The 13,912-nt window shown below is 37.5% G+C and overlaps 1 protein-coding gene across 1 annotated transcript in view; it reads right to left on the bottom strand.

The window, feature by feature from the left end:
• bahd1 (bromo adjacent homology domain containing 1) overlaps positions 1 to 13,388 on the bottom strand; it is a 61,678-nt gene extending 48,290 nt beyond the window's left edge. Inside the window, exon 1 of the mRNA XM_083543661.1 lies at positions 13,062 to 13,388. The gene's annotated coding sequence lies outside the window, so the exon portion shown is untranslated. The remainder of the gene's footprint in view (positions 1 to 13,061) is intronic.
• Between the last annotated feature and the right edge of the window lie 524 nt (positions 13,389 to 13,912).

Genomic DNA, 13,912 nt, shown 5'->3' with positions numbered 1-13,912 from the left:
TAGTGTATTACCAACAGTAACATTGGAAACGGTGGTCCCAGCTCTTTTCAGGTCATTGACCAGCTCCTCCCGTGTAGTTCTGGGCTGATTTCTCACCTTCCTTAGGATCATTGAGACCCCACGAGGTGAGATCTTGCATGGAGCCCCAGTCCGAGGAAGATTGACAGTCATGTTTAGCTTCTTCCATTTTCTAATGATTGCTCCAACAGTGGACCTTTTTTCACCAAGCTGCTTAGCAATTTCCCCGTAGCCCTTTCCAGCCTTGTGGAGGTGTAAAATTTTGTCTCTAGTGTCTTTGGACAGCTCTTTGGTCTTGGCCATGTTAGTAGTTGGATTTCTACTGATTGTATCGGGTGGACAGGTGTCTTTATGCAGCTTACGACCTCAATCAGGTGCATGTAATTTAGGATAATAAATGTAGTGGAGGTGGACATTTTAAAGGCAGACTAACAGGTCTTTGAGGGTCAGAATTCTAGCTGATAGACAGGTGTTCAAATACTTATTTGCAGCTGTATCATACAAATAAATCGTATAAAAATCATACATTGTGATTTCTGGATTTTTTTTTTTTAGATTATGTCTCTCACAGTGGACATGCACCTACGATGACAATTTCAGACCCCTCCATGATTTCTAAGTGGGAAAACTTGCAAAATAGCACGGTGTTCAAATACTTATTTTCCTTACTGTATATATATATATATATATATAAGATTTCCCACATTTATAGACCCATGGATGGGTAAATAGACAGCATGCAAAAAAACTGCCTAAAACTTCAGCCTGACCATAGATTTTCCTACCGATAACAAAACTGAGCTTCTTCTCTTTCACCACTCTGTTTCTTTCAAAGCTTCTCCAACATTGTGTGCTTTAAATCTATTCTTAACATTTATTTAAATTTTTTGGCTTTTGATTCATTTTACTGTACTTCTGTAAATAAACTGTTCTTTATTGTCTCAATGTAGAGCACGTGGTCCGCATATTTGTTTTGGACAGTAAAAACTGTAGTAACTACAGAGGAATAAAGTTGATCGATCAAACCATGAAGTTATGGGAAAGAGTAGTGGAAGCCAGGCTGAGAGAAGAGCAACAGTATGGTTTCATGCCTAGGAAGAGACGCACTACAGACACATTATTTGCTTTGAGAATGTTGATGGAGAAATATAGAAAAGGTCAGAAGGAGTTGCATTGTGTTTGTGAATTACATTGTGAGTACGACAGAGTGCCGAGAGAAGAGTTGTGGTATTGTTTGAGGAAGTCAGGTGTGTCAGAGAAGTATGTGAGGGTGGTGCAGGACATGTATGAGGACAGTGTGACAGCAGTGAAGTGTGCAGTAGGAACAACAGACTGGTTCAAGGTGGAGGTTGGACTGCATCAAGGATCGGCTCTAAACCCTTTCCTGTTTGCAGTGGTGATGGACAGGTTGACAGAGGAGGTCAGACAGGAGTCTCCATGGACTATGATGTTTGCAGATGATATTGTGATTTGTGGTGAGAGTAGGGAGCAGGTTGAGAAGAGCCTGGAGAGGTGGAGGTATGCGCAGGAAAAAAGAGGAATAAAAGTCAGTAGGAGTAAAACATAGTACATGTGTGTGAATGAGAAGGAGGGCAGTAGTGTGGTGCGGTTGCAGGGAAAAGAGGTGGAGAAGGTGGAGGAGTTTAAGTAAATATGAGTTTATTAAAGGGACCGCACATGTAGGAGTCTTTAGAGACAATGCGAGAAAGAGGATAGATTAAGATGGTTTGGACATGTGCGGAGGAGGGACATGGGGTATATCGGTAGGAGAATGCTGAGGATGGAGCCACCAGGAAGGAGGAAAAGAGGAAGGCCAAGGAGGAGGTTTATGGATGTGGTGAAAGAAGACATGCAGGTAGTTGATTTGAAAGAGGCAGATGTAGACAGAGGTGTATTGAGACGGATGATCCGCTGTGGGAGCAGTTGAAAGAAGTCGTCGTCTTAATATAGAGCGCATCTGTTGCGCATATGTCATCGATATATACAATTTGAGGTTTGTGTGGCTGAAATGATGGAAAATTTCCACTGAATGAACAACTGTCTATAATATAAAAATCCAATCCAGTTGCCAGGCTCTTGCAATGAAATAGCTTAAGATGTGGATCAAGTCAATAAAGATTTTTAGGTCAAGGGCTTTTCCACTAGGTGGTTAGGACTGGCTAAGCTCTGTATATTACCCATAATCCTCCACGTTTTTGCCATTTCCCATGCCACATAAACTGTGCAGTACTCAATTACCCGTGCTACATCAGCTTCTCTACTTACCCATGTAATTCAGCTCCCTTCCTTGTCCTTCCTTTTCTTGCTTATTCATAAATGGCTGGGATAGCTATAGTTAAAATTATTGGTTTGTTTCTTTTGGGAAATAGAACCCATTAAGTTTATTAGAAAATCGCACAAGCAAGTTTGCAGAAGCAGGCGAAACTTTCTGTGGAAGTAAATCGCACCAGTGCAAAAATGAAACGTAAGCAATTAGACAAGAAACCTGGCTGACAAGTATCACAACCTCGTCTTAGATTCGACTGGTTAGACAGCATTCAGCCGTCCGATTAACTGGGGTTTCTGTGTAGTGACGTTTGGAGCTTTTCCATGATTGCCATCACAAATGAAACAGCTTATTTCTATGTAGCCTATTTTTGAAAGAGGGGGATAAAATGTGAGTGTTGAAAATGTATGGTTAAACACCTAACATGTAGAAACTTATAAACTAACACTCTCTGTACCTATACTGCTACATTTAGTAACATTTTAAGTAATAACTAACAACAATAGCTAGCATTTTTGTGCAAATTCTGACATAAAATCCAAACAGATTATTTGTGCCATTATTATATTGACCACCAATATGGGTAGACAATTTTGACATCATCATTCACCACTTCTCATCAGATTTTCTGTCTAATCAAATGTCCTTTAAAACATGAAGTGTCCCACCACAAACATTATAAAAATCACTTTTCTGAAATTCCTTAGCTTGTGCTCTGAGGTAAATCTATTGGCCATTTAAAAGCAGAGATGAGCTTAATATCCCCAGCCTTGACTTTTTGTATCAGTGGATATTATGTAAACACATTGAGACACTTCAACCCCAATTGGTCTCTTGTGCTAAGCTCTAACTCCTATTAGGTAAAACCATGAATAATCAACTTTTTCATTCACATTTTTGACTTTAACTAAAGTGCTTTGAATTGATAAAAAATAATACAGTAATGTAGTACTCTGACTAAGACATTGTTCACTCTGTAGGTTTATTTCTTTCATGAATGTTTTTAAAGTATTTTTATTACAAGTATTATACACAATGCTGTAATGGTGGTTTTGGTACAGTCACAAATATAGATGTTTTACTAAAATGTAAACATTAATTTAGCATATTTCGGTTGTGAGATATCATTGATCACTAGTCCTAGATTAGGTTGACCCAGAACACTCAGCTCTTGTCTTTATCCTCTCTCCATACGTTTACGCTGTGAGAAAACCCAAACTCTCGCATTTTGGTATGGCTAATCCGCATTTTGTTGCTTCTGCTAAACTATTTATTTCTATTCAACCACAGTAACATTTTGGATGTTGCTTATCTTTTTTAGGATCCAAGAAAAATCCTGTATCTTCAAAGAGCAAATGCTAAAAGGTTTCCTATTCACTCTGTTTACACCCTACATCGGACAGAACATAATGGCGCTGAAGATAAATAAGTGTTTGGCACACTTGGCTGTGTTTGGGTGTGTGGGCAGCCATGAAGTAAAGGTTCTGCCATTTGTACTCACAGTAAACAATGAAAGCATTCACACACTTGTGCTTGGGTGCCCATACTCCCATTAAAACAAACTTGCTATGTCTTGTCTTTTTTGTTTCACTCTAAAGCAAAGCAGCATGTTAAGATCAAATGAAAGGTGACTGGTTTCAGTTCAAACTTGTGGCGTGTTCAGCAGAGAAGTGCTCTATTTGAGGGTCTCTCATATATAATCTCTGACAGTGCACATAAAAGAAAAACCCACATTAAAAACTCAATCGTGCAACTAGTCAATCGACAGCTTTTAATGTAGCACAGACTAGCAATAAATATCTCACTTGAAAGGTTCATACCCTGAGGCAAAACTTTGATTTTATGTTTCTTTAAGCACTTCGAACTTGATTTGGAAGCATTTTTATGATATTATTAAAAGACCAATCTATGAACAAGTCTGAACCTCCTTGAGGCAACCGGGATTTGTGTTTAAATATCCTCGTACTTTGCAAAATTCATGATTCCATCTATCTACTGTACACAGGAGCATTTAAACAAGCAACAAAAGCATTCCCAAAGCGTCACTGACACACCTTTATTATATTATATTTTAGTATCTATCAGGTGCTTTTCCATGAATAAAACCCCCGTTTTCCACCAAGCTAGATGATGATGTGCGTGAACAGAAAAATGGCTTTTGGTTTCATCTTCACCACAACTACAGGTGAAATCCAGGTGCTGCCTTTTGTAAGATTCACTCTGAGGCTTTAATTCTTGGAACAAACAGCGTGTTGCAAAAGTGGAATTTACTTTGAAACTCGACAACCACAAGAATTGACGAAAGCGTCATTCTAAAACTGTGATCTTTTGTCTCTTTCCAATCCTCCACACTGTGTGGGCTCACGGGCTCAATGTAAATTTAAAGCTTTTTCTTGTGGTCTAGGTGTGATTATTGATTTTTTTTTCTTTTCCCAATTTTCTTTTTCACTTTATATATTTTTATACCCATTACCAAATTCAATTCAAGTACAATGTGTTGTGTATGGTTAATCAAAAGTAATCAGACAGTTAGCTGATAAAAATCTCCATGCTCATTTGACCCTAACCCTAACGATAGATAGATAGATAGATAGATAGATAGATAGATAGATAGATAGATAGATAGATAGATAGATAGATAGATAGATAGATAGATAGATAGATTAGATAGACCTCACATTATCCCACAAGAATGGGAAATGGGCATGGGAAAAGGCAACATGAGCAAACTGGGAGCAAATGCAATCTAAAATTTTCATAACAATTCATTTGCATTCAGGTAAAATATTCCATAATTCTGCCATACATTATGGAGAGAAGATAGTTTATCAAACTGCAAATATTGAGCTCAACGTTTATTTAAAACTATGATTTTAATTATAGGTGTGAATAATTCTGGAAGACATGTTTACAGGAAAGTTGATATTCTTGATCACCCAAAATATTGGCAGCTCCTTGTGCTGAAGACTCTGAAGCCAATTTCTACAGAACTAGAACACTTTTTCTAATGTTTGTTCATGCAGCTGGCTTCATTTCCTTCTGGACTGAATTCAAAGTTTGGATTCCCACAATTACTGTTACCTCATATTTAGATGTTAAATTTATATGTTAAAGACGATGTATCTTGTCATGGCATTTTGTGTTATCCTCTGCCTCGGAATGGAAACAAAAAAAAAAAGGTTGTAATCAATAATTATATTTCACAACCCCAAACCCAGACATATGCATAAATCTATCCATAAGGTTTTGTTCAGGAACTATAGCCTTTTCAAAGTTTATTTTTGGCTAATTAAAATTTGATTCACATCTTGTTCAAAGAAATCCTTTGGTACATACTGTGATGAAGGTTTCTCTTAAATGCTGCCTTTGACACAAATACACCTACCACCTGAAGGTTGTTTTTTTATCCAGACAACTGTCCTCTCTCATCTTTCAAAGTTGTTTACCATGCTCTTGAGAGCTTTTTGGTGTTCATGAGCTCCCACAGTACATTCATTTATTTAAAGAATGTCCCAAAGACTTAATTTGGCCACACCTGATGTTTTTGCGATCTCCTTCATGGATTTGGTTTGATTTTGCATGTTAATGATGACTTGCTTCATGAACAGTGAGAGCTCCTTGGATTTCAAATTAATCAATAACAGCAACAGACTGCATATACCACACACGTGAAAACAACTCCAGACTATTTATCTGCTTGTAAGAAAAATAATGAGGGAATTGCACACAAATGAAATGTAAATTTTCCATTGGGATGAGTAAAGTATCTATCTATTCATCCATCCATCCATCTATCTATCTATCATGGAGATTTTTATCAGCCAACTGTCTGAATACTTTTGATCCCTGGGTACATTACCCAAATCAGAATTTTAACCTCATATTCAGTGTTTTTCTTTTATACAAGTAAAACTGTAACTCTATATACACCAGGTCTTAATCTCACGCTTCTGTACACCTGAACATTCATGCAATTATCCAACAGCCAATCATGTGGCACCACAGTTTATAAAATCAAGAAGAGACAGGAGAGCTTCAGTTAAAGTTCACATCAAACATCAGAAAGGGATTTTTAGTAACCTTGACTGTGCCATGGTTGTTGGTTGCCAGATGGGCTGGTTTGAGTGTTTTAGAAACTGTTGCTCTTCAGGCATTTTCATGCATGACGGTCTCTAGAGATTACACAGAATAGTGCCTCGTTGATGAGAGAGGTCAGAGAAAAAATTGGCCTCACTCGAGCTCGAGCTGAAAAGAGAGGATAAAGTCTTTACAACCATGGTGGCCATAAATGCATCTCACATAGACAAACACTTTACAGGAGAACTCAGAATTAGGTTCAGTGAATGCTTTGCACGGTCGTGTGAAAGCCAGCAAATGAGAGACAATTTTTCTAGGACCAGGTGCACCTGTACGGTGCAAACATTTGTTCCTGATGATTTTCTGTATAAGTCGCTATAATTATTCAGGAGTGTTTTGCTGAACCCCAGGATAAAGAAAAACACCTTCCACAGCCTCCTCAGTCACCAGATTTCAACTGTTTTAAACCTTTATGGGTCTCTTCAATTATATATCCCATTAAATTACCTTAATATCTAAACAAGAATGTGCTTACTGACTATATTTATAGATTTTATAACTAATGTATGGTACTTGGATTTACTTCAAACTTAAGGTAATTTTTTTCTAGAGCACAAACTATAGACGTTTTATCACTGCAATGTTAAAGCAATCCAGTATAAACTAGTAAAGTCTTATCATAGTTGTTTGGACCTTCCTCTGACATTATTATTTGTCTATGCATTAATGCTTTGTCTTCTACTGCATGCTATTCCGACAGCTTATTTAAGTTGCATTATTTGTGGAAATTCAGTTTTCCTTATACGGACAAACCCTGTCCCCACAAGGTCGACCCTTATTCCCGGCCTCATGGGGACAATTTGTAATGCAGTAAATGGGTAGTTGAACCCTTTCACACTATTAATCACATTAGTTATTGCAGGAATGTCACAGGTTACAGTCACAATGCAAGTATCCATAATTAAATCTGATTTGTTTTCTAAATCTTATTGTTCGCTTGTTTGTATTACTTTGAATCATTCATCATGTGAAAAATATCCAGTACGAATTTGAACAGGTTACTTCCCTGAGACGACTTGTGTGCAGAAGACGAATCATTAGAAGATAGAAGAACAGTTACAAGCATTGGTGAAGCAGAAACTTTTAAAGGTGATATTAATCATGAGAAATGAAAAGTGATTAAAGTTGATAAATAATGTCCATTCAATTATTCATTCTGAGCAAAAAATGCTTAGCAATTGTTTTCAAAAGGTGGTCACATCACTGTGATATGGGCAAGTACCGGGTCGATTTGGTAGATTATAGTAGATTTTAATGAGGGCTGCGTCTAACAATTATTTTGATGACCGATTATTCGGACAATTTTTTTTTCTTTTAGATTGATTGAATTTTTAAAAGAAAATTATTATTATTTGATAAATTATAGCATTTAAGCATGAAAAGGGTAGCAATTTGTGTAAATTAACATTTGTATTGTATTTTGAAGATGGCAAGTTGACAACCATGCTTAAAAAATCTATATAAAATATAATACAACATTGTTTTAAAAAAATATATTATTACAAAAAATACACAGATATTTTGTTCCTTTTTTGAAGATAAGCATCTAGAATCCATTTAATTTTGTATAATAAGTCAATGATATATGCACAAATGAAATATACAAACATTGAAAACAAGCATTTGAACGGCAGTAAATCACGTTTGAAAACAGATAAATTAACTGTTGTAGTAGGCAAATGCTATAAAAAGAGAATGGAAAGAAGAACAGTGACTAAAAAAATTTAATTGTTTACTGCTGCTGTTATTTGCTGCTTTTAGATTTAGTGTTTGTTTGCACCGTTTTATTGAATCCATCACTGTGTCGTGAGCGAGCTGATTGCGTCACATGATGCTCGCGACAGAAGGAATCCAGTGCGACCGTCCTGAAGTTTGAACAGTTTACACAATAGCACCTCATTAAACTATACCATTTTCACATGATGAGGATTCTACAGTTTTTGCTCACCGTGCTGATGTTTCATGACACCAGAGTCTTTCTTTTGTGCTCGTGCATCACTGTGGTACCTCAATTCAACACAAGCTTCTAGGTACAGTTTTCTTTGCGTTTCAGTTGCGGTCAATATAAAATGCTCTCATGCCTTAAAGGAATTGGGACCCACACTTTTTCCTGCTGCCAGTTGACCCTGTACTGTCCGCCATTTTCCCGGGCGGCTGTGTAATCTTACAGTCACGCAAACCCGTAACTTGAGCAGCCTAACTAATCGATAACGGCATGCGTTAACAACGAATTTCATTTGTTTATTTGTTATTTGTTAGTTATCGTTTATTATTAGTTGTTGCAGCTCTAATTTCAATATCTGTAAAACTCCGGAATGTGAAAAAATGTGATCAAACATTATTGGTGCATAAATAAAATCCTCAAAAGGTTCAACTGTACCAGCATATTTGTGTAGCAGTTATAATAATTTTTTGTTATAACAAAAAGAAGTATCATTTGCTAAAAATCTATTACCAATGCAATTTTGGGGTTTAGGTCATCCCCATGTTTCTATACACACTGCCAGTTTGTTTAACATTGCCACACATGAAAAAGTTAAACATTAAACAGTTCTGACTTGGAGACCTGATGGACAGAGATGTTTTGGCTCTGATGAGGTGCTTCTAGTGAACAATGCATTAAATCCTCTTGATGTATATAAGATAGTTGAGCAAGTATGTAAAGAATGCCAGTTGCACTGTTGCAGCTTGTGTACATACTCGCTGGATGCGTCAACGAAAAGGAAATGCAAATATATATTCATTTGTTTTGTATTCACGTATATTACACATATGTTACGGACTTAACGTTTCATTCCTCGCATTAAAAAAGTAGAGTTAATGCAGCTGGTATTTACCTTTTTATTAAAAAAATTTAAATACCTTCTGCATTAACTCTACTTGCAAAAAAAAAAAAAAAAAAAAAAGGACAGAATGCACCTTGATGCCTGCCTTAATTTTCGACCTCATGATGAATGGGTCATAAGCTGATAGTGTCTTCCTAGACGCTTTTTAGGAAGCCTGTGCAACTGGCAGCAAGTCTGGAAAAAAAGAATGTGCTGTAATTGTGCTCTTCCCATACCTGTACAAGTGCTTTCTACCCTGGGGTTTCTGCTACAGCTACATTTCTGCTATTCACTGCTCTTTTGTTAAAAAAAAGAATAAATTCAGACTCAAGAGTTGAGAAACTGGTTCAAGAGCAGTCAATGTTTGTTATCTAAATGACTTCATCACTTGCAGGAAATACATTCAACATTTTAATTTAATTGAATTAACAGAGAAAATCACAGGGAATGATGTTATTTCACCCAAATCCATGTTTAGTAAATAATCCATAAGGTTTCTACTGTGTTAAAGTACAGAGAATGCTAAACTGTGTATAGTGTCTAGCACACTTGTATCCTATCATGCCTGTGTGTCTGTTTAACTAAGAGACAAAGTGACTACGTGTCCGTCAAGATCATATAAACTCACTCAAATTTCTCACAACGACTTAATGAACCAGAAATCAAACTGGGGATCTTCCAAGGGAAGAAACTATAATGGAAGTAAAATGTATGTTTACATTCACTAAAGCACCGGGTTTTTTTTTTTTATCAACCCACACGTAGAGCCTAGCAGGGAAGGGGATGTTCTCTAGCCTTAACCATTATAATAAAAAAATACGCATTCCCAGGTTTTTTAATCCTGTTCCTGAATGAATCATTCAAACCACTAACCATGATAAAGCAGCTACTAATGAACAAATATTGTAAATGTGTCAGGAAGCACGGTGCAAACACCCAATACACTGCCGTATTAATGAACACTGGTCCTGTGAGCTTCATGTGAGACCACCTGCTCCCATAAACGCGAAGAAGTAAAAAAAAAACTTCAACGTTTTCGTCGGATCCCGCAGGATCAGTCAGGCTAACACATGTTTGTTTGCTAATGCCCTCTCAGGGCTTTCTGTTGGTCTTAATGAAGTCTGGACTGGCACACAGCACTCTACAGGTGGGCCCTATTGAAGCTGTGATCAAAAACATAGGAACAAACTGTTTTTTAGGGGTTTTTTTTGTTTTCTTGTGAATTGGGTAATTTGATATCTATTTGCTCGGGAGATTGGTCCATCAGGGGAAATACACCACAGACATCTTAGTGCGCATCCTAAGCAATACAGCTATTATTAATATTAATAATAATAATAATATTAATAATAATATAGTCTTCACTATTTTTGGATATGGCAACATGATAACATATAAAAACGTGCATGTCTCCACCGTGTTTTAACTCTTGCACACGGAAAGCTATGAATTAACAACAAGCATAAACTTCACAGTTGGAAAGTACATATGCTGCTGTCAGTATAATAGGCCATTTATTTCACCCTGTGGTATCATGGAAATTTTTTTATTGTCTTTTCTTGTCATGCCTTACAGCACAGTCTCCCAACCCCCAGTACTCCACATTTTAATGCGTTCCCTGCCATCAACACACTAACACTAATTCAACTAATCAGCTAATTAACCGAGATCTTCACACCCACTTTCTGGATTCAAACGGGTATGTTAGAAGTAAGAAAACTCTAAAATGTGCAGGACATGGTGTACCAGAGCAGAGTTTTGGATCTGTTTACACACACACACACACACACCATTTTTTACGAGCCTGGAACACACACAACAGTAATTTTCTTTAAAGACTACTCTATCATTAAGGGATCATCATCATATTATCTGACATTGAGATACACTTTATCGCACAGCTCCTTACAGAATTGGCCCTGACTGTTTAAATAATTTGCCAGTAATCTTTAAAGATTCCTGAACTCACACAGCGGGAATGCGTGCATGCAAAGCACAGGGTTTTTTTTTTTTTGTAAATCCAAATGAAATCTGAATGTGGATTCCGTAGAAACGGTTTACATGTTCCCTAAACACTGTAACTCATATTCATTTAGATGTGCATTACTAACATTCCTGAATTAACCATTTTCACATTATAGGGTGTATGCGCAAGGTATTTTTTACTCCAGTTAAGAAAAAAACAGATTCCAGCATTTACATAACCTTTTTTTTTTTTCAAATTTACCTGATCGTATCACCTTTCGAGCTGATCGGCGTTTTATTCAGATCGATCGCGGTGTTTACCTGGAACGCTTTTTAATTCGATTGTGCAAGTAATCCAATCATTATTGGACTTATTGGTTGCACGTACACAATCCTAGTGAAATCCGGGCTTTAGAAGCTGACTTTCAACGCAACGTCCAAAGGCTGTACTGTTTTATTGTTACAGTAACAGAGATACCTAAAAAAATTATAATGGATGGATGAACAGGGAATTTAAATGTCAATAGGAGTCTAAACGTTTTTTCAAGTCAAGTCAAGAAGCTTTTATTGTCATTTCAACCATATATAGCTGACGCAGTACACAGTGAAATGAATCAATGTTCCTACAGAACCCTGATGCTACATTAAACAACAATCACAGAAACAGAAAACACAGGGCTAAGGACTAGTAAGTGTCCTCGCCACATAAAGTGCATGTGTGCAACCTGGTGCAAACAGTGTAAAGACAACACAAGACAGTGCAAAGACAACACAGGACAGTGCAGGACAACACAAGACAGTGCAAAGACAGGACAAGACATTGCAAAGACAACACAAGACAGTTAAAGACAACACAGGACAGTTCAAGACAACACAAGACAGTGCAAAGACAATACAGGACAGTGCAAGACAAAACACAAAATAGCTCAGCCAGTAAACCTGTTATAACAGGACAAAGTGAACGAAATTGAACAGTAGCCAAAATGTAAACAAAATGTTGTGCAAAAGAGCAAATATAGCAGCAGTTCAGGAAAAAACGCCATGTAAACAGTTTGTAGTAATGAAGTCATGGGTGTGCGAAGTGAGTACGAGTGTGTGTTGAGTCCGGGTTGTACAGATCAGTCTGTCACACAGTTGTGTGTGTGTGTGTGTGTGTGTGTGTGTGTGTGTGTGTGTGTGTGTGTGTGTGTGAGTTTAGTTGAGTTCATATGAATGAAGAGGATAAAAAGGTACAACGATCAGATGAATGTGGAAGGAGACCTCTAACATTGAAAAAGAAAGAAGAAGAAAAAGCCATGCAATTACTAGACCTGGAGATGGAAAGCTGATTCAGTGTGAACAGGCTGATGTGGCAGGTTTTTATTTCAGCTTTTGTCAAGGTTACTGAACTTTAAAGTCAGACATGGAAGGTGAACTTTTAGCTGAAGTTCGAGGGGTTTCCACATTGAAACACAATCAACAGCAGCAGCAGCAACAACAAAAACATCAACAACAACGGATCAAAGTCAAGTGTTTTCTTATTTTTAGTCTGTTATTATTCATTTTATGACTGTATTCCGAGGGGGAAAAATTTCCCATCAATACTTCGATCTAACAATGCAGTCATACAGCCGGACTCAAAGCAATGATTAATAGCTGATTTATTTTCACTGCATTTGCACAAAGATTCATAATCAAGAATATGAAACGCAAAACAGCCCATCGAAACAACATGCAGTGGTGGACCCCAGACTCTGAGAGCCACACAAATGCAAAGTACAACTCAAGGTATTCAAAAAATACAACAAAATAAAAAACTCATTACAGTCAGCACGCGACCGGAGGAAAAGTTGCAAATGCCAAGTCCATACCTGAACCTAACAGTGTAGGTGGCTGCTTAATTCCTTCACGAGCGCATGGATTAGTGACGTTTTAATTCGGTCTTTCGGTTTTTCTTCTCTATGTTGTCTCTCTCTGTCTCCGTCTCTGTCTCTGCTGTCCCTCCTCGAGCTGTATTTTCCTCGCGCATTGCCAGACGGATATACAAATCAAACGACCATATGTGCCGATACCTGATCACAACTAACGATCACTTTACTCTGCTTTTATTTATTTATTTATTTCCATCATTGATGTTTTCTTTTACGTAACAGCCCCATCCGTTCCCTCGGTGTTGACGCATCACACGCTCGGACAATATGGAGTTTCTTAAAGGGACATGGCAGCTATATAGCGAGATGCATCGACATAAAGTCCCTCGCAGGAACATCTAAAGTAGATTAGTTTATTGGCTTTTACAACATAGACATCCATTTTTAACTGACTACATCATTCAACACTTTCATTTCAAGATAATTTGGTCATCATGTGGCTGATGTCTGGTACATTTGCATTTACATTTAGATGAATGGTTGTTGACAGACCCCTTTATCCAAAGTGACTTAGAATTACAGTACAGTAAAACCCTGTTGTTCGAGCGACTAATAGTACGAGCAAACGAAGATACGAGCGACCATACGGTCAAATTTTGCGAGCAAATTTCGAAGGCACGAGCAAACCCACGCTGCCGGCTCCCCACTTTCGGCCGAGGGTAGCATCGGTCGCTTAGTTCATCTCGTGTCGCTCGGTCGCTCTCGTTGTTCAGTGCAGCAAAAACGTAACTTCTTTAGCGGTTTATTTTTATTACACTAGAAATCTTGAAAAATGTCTCCCAAGAAAATCA

Source organism: Silurus aristotelis, assembly GCF_946808225.1.
Source record: "Silurus aristotelis genome assembly, chromosome: 6".
Classification (NCBI taxonomy): domain Eukaryota; kingdom Metazoa; phylum Chordata; class Actinopteri; order Siluriformes; family Siluridae; genus Silurus; species Silurus aristotelis.
The sequence above is the reverse complement of the archived record's forward strand: the minus strand, read 5'-3'. Positions and strand labels throughout refer to the sequence as shown.